The 8,223-nt window shown below is 43.7% G+C and overlaps 1 long non-coding RNA gene across 1 annotated transcript; it reads right to left on the reverse strand.

Annotated features, from left to right (window-relative positions):
• Nucleotides 1-1,838: 1,838 nt before the first annotated feature.
• On the reverse strand, nt 1,839-8,016 carry LOC144377235 (uncharacterized). Its single transcript, XR_013438007.1, has 2 exons — nt 7,624-8,016; nt 1,839-4,627 (listed from the first exon to the last, which is right to left on the reverse strand). It is a non-coding gene; the product is annotated as an uncharacterized LOC144377235 (long non-coding RNA).
• Between the last annotated feature and the right edge of the window lie 207 nt (nt 8,017-8,223).

The raw sequence follows: 8,223 nt of genomic DNA on the forward strand, positions 1-8,223 counted from the left end.
AGGGTGGACAGACCTGCGACCGACTGGCAGAGCAGACCTAGCAGCCTGCCAGCATGGTAGACAGATCACCCCAATTAAAGGAGGAGCACAGCTACTACCCGCCCTGCAAGGGAGATTTTTCAACTATACAAGAGCAATATAAATAAATAGAGGAAAAATTTCAAAAACACAACAGTTTCACCACACAGAAAGAAATGCGAGCAGTATGAAAAGACAACAAAAGGAAAGACCACAAGGAATGCAGGTCAACTCAACTCTAGAAGAGGTAATAGCTGCAACAGATAGAATGTCAGATAAAGAATTCAGGATATACATGCTTCAGATGATCTGGAGTCTCAAGGAAGACATGAGACAGCAAAATCAGACAATGAAAAATCACTTTGACAATGAATTAAATAAACAAATCCAAGAAGCAAAAGATAAATTACACAGGGAGTTAGAGGTAATAAAAAACAAAGAAATAGAAATCCTAGAAATGCAGGAAGCAATAAACCAACTTAAAAACTCAATTAAGAATACTACCAGCAGAGTAGAACACTTAGAAGATAGAACATCAGACAATGAAGACAAAGTATTTCAACTTGAAAAGAACATAGACAGCTCAGCAAGACTGTTAAGAAATCATGAGCAGAACATCCAAGAAATCTGGAATAACATAAAGAGACCAAACTTAAGAGTCATTGGGATAAAGGAAAGCATAGAGGTCCAAACCAAAGGAATAAACAATCTATTCAATAAAATAATATGAGAAAACTACCCAGACTTGAAGAATGAGACAGAATCCCAAGTCCTAGAAGCCTACAGGACGTCGAATGTGCAAAATTATAAGAGATCCACACCTAGACACATTATAATGAAGATGCCCAACATACAGAATAAGGAGAGAATTTTAAAAGCTACAAGAGAAAAGAAGCAGATTACATTTAGGGGTAAACCAATCAGGATAACAGCTGATCTTTCAACCCAGACTCTGAAAGCTAGAAGATCCTGGAATAACATATATCAAACACTGAAAGAAAATGGGTTCCAACCAAAAATCGTGTATCTGACAAAATTAAGCTTCAGGATGGAAGATGAAATAAAAACCTTCCATGATAAACAAAAGTTAAAAGAATTTGCAGCTAGAAAACCATCTCTTCAAAAAATCCTTGGCAAAACATTACAGGAAGAGGAAATGGAAAATAACAATGAAAACCAACAGTGGGAGGTAGGACAGTAAAGGGGGGGGGATAATCAAAGAGGAAAACAAATTAGGTTTAGTAACATTAATAAAAAATATGGCTGGAAAAACAAACCATATCTCAAAAATAACCCTAAATGTTAATGGCTTCAACTCACCAATTAAGAGACAAAGGCTAGTTGATTGGATCACAAAACAAGACCCAACAATATGCTGCCTACAGGAGACACATTTGATAGGAAAAGATATACATAGACTAAAGGTGAAAGGTTGGGAAAAATCTTATCACTCATATGGACTGCAGAAACAAGCAGGAGTGTCCATACTCATATCAAATAAAATAGATTTCAAGCCAAAGTTAATTAAAAGGGATAAAGAGGGACACTACATACTGCTCAAGGGATCCATACACCAACACAACATAACAATCATAAATATATATGCCCCAAACCATGGTGCAGCTATGTTCATCAAGCAAACTCTTCTCAAGTTCAAGAGTCTAATAGACCACCATACAATAATCATGGGAGACTTCAACACACCTCTCTCACCACTGGACAGATCTTCCAAACAAAAGTTGAATAAGGAAACTATAGAACTCAGGAACACAATTTGTCGCGACCCCCCTTGCCCGCAAGGAAGACGCGACTCAGGAATCTTCTTTCAGCAGTTTATTCAGGCCCTTGATATTCTTCTAATGATTCTTCTACTCTCCGGAATAATAATTGGATGCCCCTCCCAGCCTTAATAAAGCACCTCGAACCCCAATGCAAAGCTGCCACGTGTACCCTTCTCACAGGGTGCTAGAAAATGACACGCCAACTTTCTCTGATAAGGAGCTGGGAACACGCCAACTCTCTTTGATATGGAGTTGTCCTTCACAGACCACAACGGAGCCAGCGCCATCATGTAATGGCGACCACAGTCCGCAGGAACGGCTCACCACAGCTCCCCCTTTTTGTTTCACTAAGACAATACAGGCGAGAGTAGAGGTCCTATCCCACTGTGCAAAAGTGGCTGCATAGTATGGGCCAGCCCCAGGGGGCGCCTTCCCCAGACCTGACACCATATCAGCCGACGCCTTTTTTCGTGGGGCGGGGCGGAGACACGTCAAACCCGCATGCAATAGGACATGCTCCCCTTGAGGTCCCTCTTCTCAATGGATCACTCAAGTGCAGTGCCTTGCCTCGCATCCTGTATCGTGACGATGGTGAGTAAGAGGGAATAGCTGAGGTTGAACTGTGGCCATGCAGAAGTACAACTACAAACAAGTTGGCAGCACCCTGAAAGAAAGGCACGGACTTTAAAGTGATAGATAAAGACCAGTGTGGAAACCCTTCTGCGTGCAATGGCAACAAGACCCGCAGAGTGCAAGGGCTTTCCAGCACTAAGAGAAAGACAAAAGAAGGACATGTCGTACCCAGTGCAATGTTATAATAACTTGGGGTGCAACGACCATGTCAAAGGCACTAGTGTAGAAACCCATCTGCGTGCAATGGTAGCAAGACCGGCAGAGTGCAAGGGCTTTCTGACACTAAGAGAATAACGAGGAAAGACATGTCAATCCCAGTGCAATGTTATAATAACTTGGGGTGCAATGACCATGTCAAAAGTTTAGTGCTTAAGATGCGCAAGCCAGACCTGTGGCGAGTTGCCAGTTTCTAAAGCAGCAAGAGCTTGTATGATCATAGCCTTATCTTGAGCACTACGAGCCTTAAGGCGACAGAGAAACCACAAACAGAGGAACATACCAAAACAACACAGTGCACCAAAAATGCCCACTCCCACCCACTCTTTAAAAAAGGAAAAAGCAGAAGATATCCAATTGGTGAATTGACCCAGAGTCACGGATCGACACGGGTACTATTCAAGACAGCTATCTGGGTTAGTTGAGACTGGATCATGTCTTCCGCTTCCATGGACCAATTTTCGGCCAGATATCCACCAATGATGTGGGAAGCATTCCTGGAATCATTAAATCTGACAGAGGTTATACATAAATGTGCACGTTGGTCAATGCAGCCTAAAAGTACTAGGTCAGCCAATTCTTCTACCTGAGCTTGAAGAAAATCTATTCTCTGGTTGGTAGCTAAAATCCCTGACAAAATATGTTGATTAATCGCATTTTGCGATTCAAGTATAGTGGACGTTTGTTGAACAACTTGATTAATAGTGGCAGCAGTTTGTACTTGACTGGCCATGGCTACTCCGGCCGTAACTGCTGCAGCAGCAGATGCCGCCACGGCTGTCACTATAGCTGCTGTGATTCCAAAATCTCTGCGGACTCTAAGTAGCTCTACAATAGGAAATTTATCTGGATCCGCAGTGACTGGGATTGGGACAAAAGTTGGAATTTTCATAATTACTGCTACAGTCCAAGAACCATTCCAACACTCAGATAAGAAACAGGTAATAATAGAACAATCCAGCATCCCCGATGAGGTGTGATTAGCTAAAAGGAACAGGAATGGGGATTGGATACAGACCATTGCAGGAGGCAATGTGGCATAATGTAACAGAGAGTTGAACGAAACAGATGTAAGCCTATTACCTCGTTCACTCTCCTTAGTAGTGTCAGAAACATTAGCCAGCCAACTTTTGGCTCCTAGTAATTGAGCCAATGCAGAAATATCGGCTGAAGCCCCCTTCTCATTGGAAATGAGCCATTGAAACCAGGACCAACCTGTTCCTGTAGAGGAGTTGGCATTGTTGTTAAAGTTATAAACATATCTCTTTAGAGGGGGGAAAAAGGATAAACCTTTAGCAACTTGATGTTTCTCCCAAGAATGATCCTGACAAGGCGTAAATGTCAGGGGAAAACCAAAATTAGGGGTACAGTAAGGAGAGGCCTTGAAATGAGTGGCATTGCAAGTACTATTAGAAGAAGGAGGCATTGGGATTAATACCTCGGAGATAATAGCTAAAGTAGTTATGTTTAAAACAGAGCTAGTTGCGGGGGTCCCTGAGCCTGATTGCTTCCCTGAAACTACTTGGCTCAATACAGCACTGAGAATACTCCCTGAGACTCGACTGGACCGCAATGGGTCCTCCCAGTTAGTCAAATTTTTGGTCTTAAGGCTAATACAATTAGTGTTCCCAAGTCTGAAACAAAAAACTCCTGTGAGATTAACTTGAGACTGATTAAAAATATTTTCCATGTCCCCTCTAGGAGAGGTACAAGGAGCAGACATCTCACATGAGGTAGAAAAAAGAGTGGGGAGGACACTAGAATTACTATGAACTGGCATTGGCATTGGCCATGCCCGTGCCACTGCCCACCACTGCATTGGTGCCATCTGTACCGTTGGCACCAGGATCAGAGCCAGAGCACTCATCAGAATGAAGCTCCTCATCATGGGACTGTTGTGGCACCTCCTGCAGCTGGTTAGTAGATCTCGAGACTCTTCTTGTCAGGCGTTCAGGGATCCACAGCGGCTCCGTGCGATCCTGGGGAAAAACACATACAGATCCTCGTGCCCATGTCAGCACGGGGTCAGGGCCGTTCCATTGGCCCGTAAGAACATCCTTCCACTTAACATAGCCAGTCACAGAGGGCTGAGGGGACACATGTCTATCGGCCGCAGAGCGGCCATGAATATCCAAATTCAAAAAATTAATGGTAAAAAGAGCTAAGGACAGGCGTTCTTTAGGAGTGTGGTCAAATCCTATTCCCCCTTTTTGTTTTTCTAAGGTTTCTTTTAAGGTGCGGTGGGCACGTTCAACAATGCCTTGCCCTTGAGGATTGTAAGGCAACCCATGAGCAAGTTGTACTCCCATAGTAGAACAAAAAGATGTAAACTGTCTGCCCGTATAAGCAGGTCCATTATCAGTCTGAAGGGATGCAGGTGCACCCCATGTTGCCCATGCCTCTAAGCAATGAGTAATAACATTACGTGCCTTTTCTCCCGATAAAGCAGAAACATGAATAATTCCAGAGTATGTGTCAATAGAAACATGTACATATTTGAGGTTACCAAAGTCAGGCACGTGAGTTACGTCCATTTGCCAGACGACCAATGGCTTTAATCCTCGTGGGTTTACACCATAAGTAGGAGGATGAAGAAATGTGACGCAATGGGGACATTGTAATACTATCTGACGAGCATCTGCTCTGGAGATGGAAAAACGTCTGCGCAGTGTCATAGCATTGACATGAAAGTTGTGATGAAACAATTTAGCTTCTTCCAAGGAGGAGGCCAAGCATACCAACTGGCTTCTAGTTGCCGAGTCAGCACAGGCATTACCCTGTGATAACGGGCCAGGAAGAGAGGTGTGAGCCCGAATGTGCATTGGATAGAAAGGGGCAGTACGGCTACGGATAAGCTGTTGAAGCTGATTAAAGTAAACAGACACAGTATGGGTGTCACTAATAGCTCCTACAGCCTCCAGAATTTTGAGCGCCTGCACCACATAGATGGAGTCCGAAATGAGATTGAAAGGAAAAGAACACTGTTTAAAAACTTCAATGACAATTTGTAGTTCTACCCATTGTGGATTTCCAGGAGCAAATTGATGCTGGACAGGGGGAGAGTCATTGATCACATAAGCTCCCATTCCAGACTTAGATCCATCAGTAAAAATGTTAACAGCCCCCGGAATTGGAGTGGGTGAAGTTACTTTAGGGAAAATGATAGGATGCTCTTTAACAAAATGGAGTAATGGATGAGAAGGGTAATGATTATCAATATCCCCTTGAAACAAGCAACATAGAATAGCCCAGTTGTCTAGAGTAGCACACAAAACATTAAGTTGAACTTTAGAATAGGGTATGATAAGAGAAAAAGGTGCTTGTCCAAAAAATTGAATGCTCTGTTGAATCCCTCTAAGTGCTAACGCTGCAACAGCATCAGGATAGTATTCTAAAGATTTTCCTGGGGATACATGTGGGTGGATCCATAGTAAAGGCCCATCTTGCCACAGTACTCCAGTAGGCTGCTGAATAGTGGCAAGCACACATAACTGGAAAGGTTTATCACTCTGGAGCCTGCATAGAGTAGCATGTTGTATAGCTTCTTCTACTTTTATAAGGGCCGCTCTGGCCTCTTTAGTGAGGGTACGAGGGGAAGTAAGATCTGGATCACCCTTAAGAATAGCATACAAAGGCTGGAGCACGATATTAGGAATATGTAAATAACCTCTTATCCAATTAATATCTCCCAACAGTTTTTGAAAATCATTTAAAGTTTGGAGATCTTGAGTTCTTATAGTAACTTTTTGTGGTTTTAACATGTCATATCCAATCGTCGCTCCCAAATACTTAATAGAATCCCCTGTTTGAACCTTCTCAGGTGCAATATGTAATCCATACTGAGCTAACAACTTCACCAAGTCTTTATAGGCCTCATTAACTGACTGCTCTAATTTGGCTGCCATTAATACATCATCCATATAATGAATAATCTTGATGGAAGGATATTGTTGTCTGAGAGGTGCGAGTGCCTTCCCTACATACATCTGACAAATCGTAGGACTGTTAGACATTCCCTGTGGTAAAACAACCCACTCAAACCTTTGATCTGGTTCCTCGTGATTACACGAGGGAAGGGTGAAGGCAAAACGCTGTGAGTCCTTAGGATGCAAAGAAATAGAAAAGAAACAGTCTTTAATGTCAATAGCAATGATATGCCAGCCCTGAGGAACAGAGGAAAGCAGCGGCAGCCCTCTTTGTTTGGGCGTGGAAACTTCGTCCTGAAACACCCCCACCATACGGAGGCGGATCGGGAGGCTTTCTGTTCTTGAGCCCTTGCTTATCTCTGTTCCCTGTACCTAAACTCCCTAACTGCCGGGACAGCGTTCTTATCTCCTCCTCCTCAGCGTCTTCTGCCTCTGACCCACTTTCGCATGGGGGCGTGCGCAGCACACTGAGATCTGGATACAGTCTCCTCCCATTCTCCACGCCCCGCACACTCCCCTCTTCCTGAGACACTTCACTCTCTGTTGTTTCTGATTTTTCCTCATGCAATTCTTCTAAAACCTCCTGCCCTTTAACAAGCGCTTCTTGGCATCTGCCATCCGTAAGGCAACTACGGACCATCTTCCAGAGGGGTATCACCCCGCCCTCTAGCATGCCCTGCTCACGAGCAAAGTCAAGGTCTTTGCCTAATTTATCCCAGCTGGGTGTAGTGAGGCTGCCTGAAAATGCAAACCACAGTGCAGCGACATCTACTCTCTGTAAAAATTTTTCCAAGGTGCGATGCTTCACCTCCAGTCCCTTGGAACGTAAAAGGCCATCGAGGGCTAGAAGGAGTGGACTTGAAGTCACAGCTCCCATAACGCAACACAAGAAAACACAGAAATCGAAAGTGAAAGTACACAAAACAAAACGAACATACACAGAAAGAGAACAAAAATTCAGAGTGCAATTGCTATAAGATGTAGCGCCCTCTCTTTACAGAGGAGCTTCCCGCTTTTTAACAGCGGGTCCCACGTTACCTGGGACTTACCGGTGCACCTCCCTGACTGCTGAAAGTTCTGGTTCCTGGGTGTTTCTTTGTTTCTTTTTTCCCGGGTCTCGGCACCACTTGTCGCGACCCCCCTTGCCCGCAAGGAAGACGCGACTCAGGAATCTTCTTTCAGCAGTTTATTCAGGCCCTTGATATTCTTCTAATGATTCTTCTACTCTCCGGAATAATAATTGGATGCCCCTCCCAGCCTTAATAAAGCACCTCGAACCCCAATGCAAAGCTGCCACGTGTACCCTTCTCACAGGGTGCTAGAAAATGACACGCCAACTTTCTCTGATAAGGAGCTGGGAACACGCCAACTCTCTTTGATATGGAGTTGTCCTTCACAGACCACAACGGAGCCAGCGCCATCATGTAATGGCGACCACAGTCCGCAGGAACGGCTCACCACAACAATTAACAACCTAGACTTAATTGACATATATAGAATATACCACCCAACATCAAGCAGTTACACTTTTTTCTCAGCAGCACATGGATCCTTCTCAAAAATAGATCATATATTATGTCACAGGGCAACTATTAGACAATATAAAGGAGTAGAGAAAATACCATGCATCTTATCTGATCATAATGGAA

Source organism: Ictidomys tridecemlineatus, chromosome 4 (assembly GCF_052094955.1).
Source record: "Ictidomys tridecemlineatus isolate mIctTri1 chromosome 4, mIctTri1.hap1, whole genome shotgun sequence".
In the NCBI taxonomy this organism is placed as follows: domain Eukaryota; kingdom Metazoa; phylum Chordata; class Mammalia; order Rodentia; family Sciuridae; genus Ictidomys; species Ictidomys tridecemlineatus.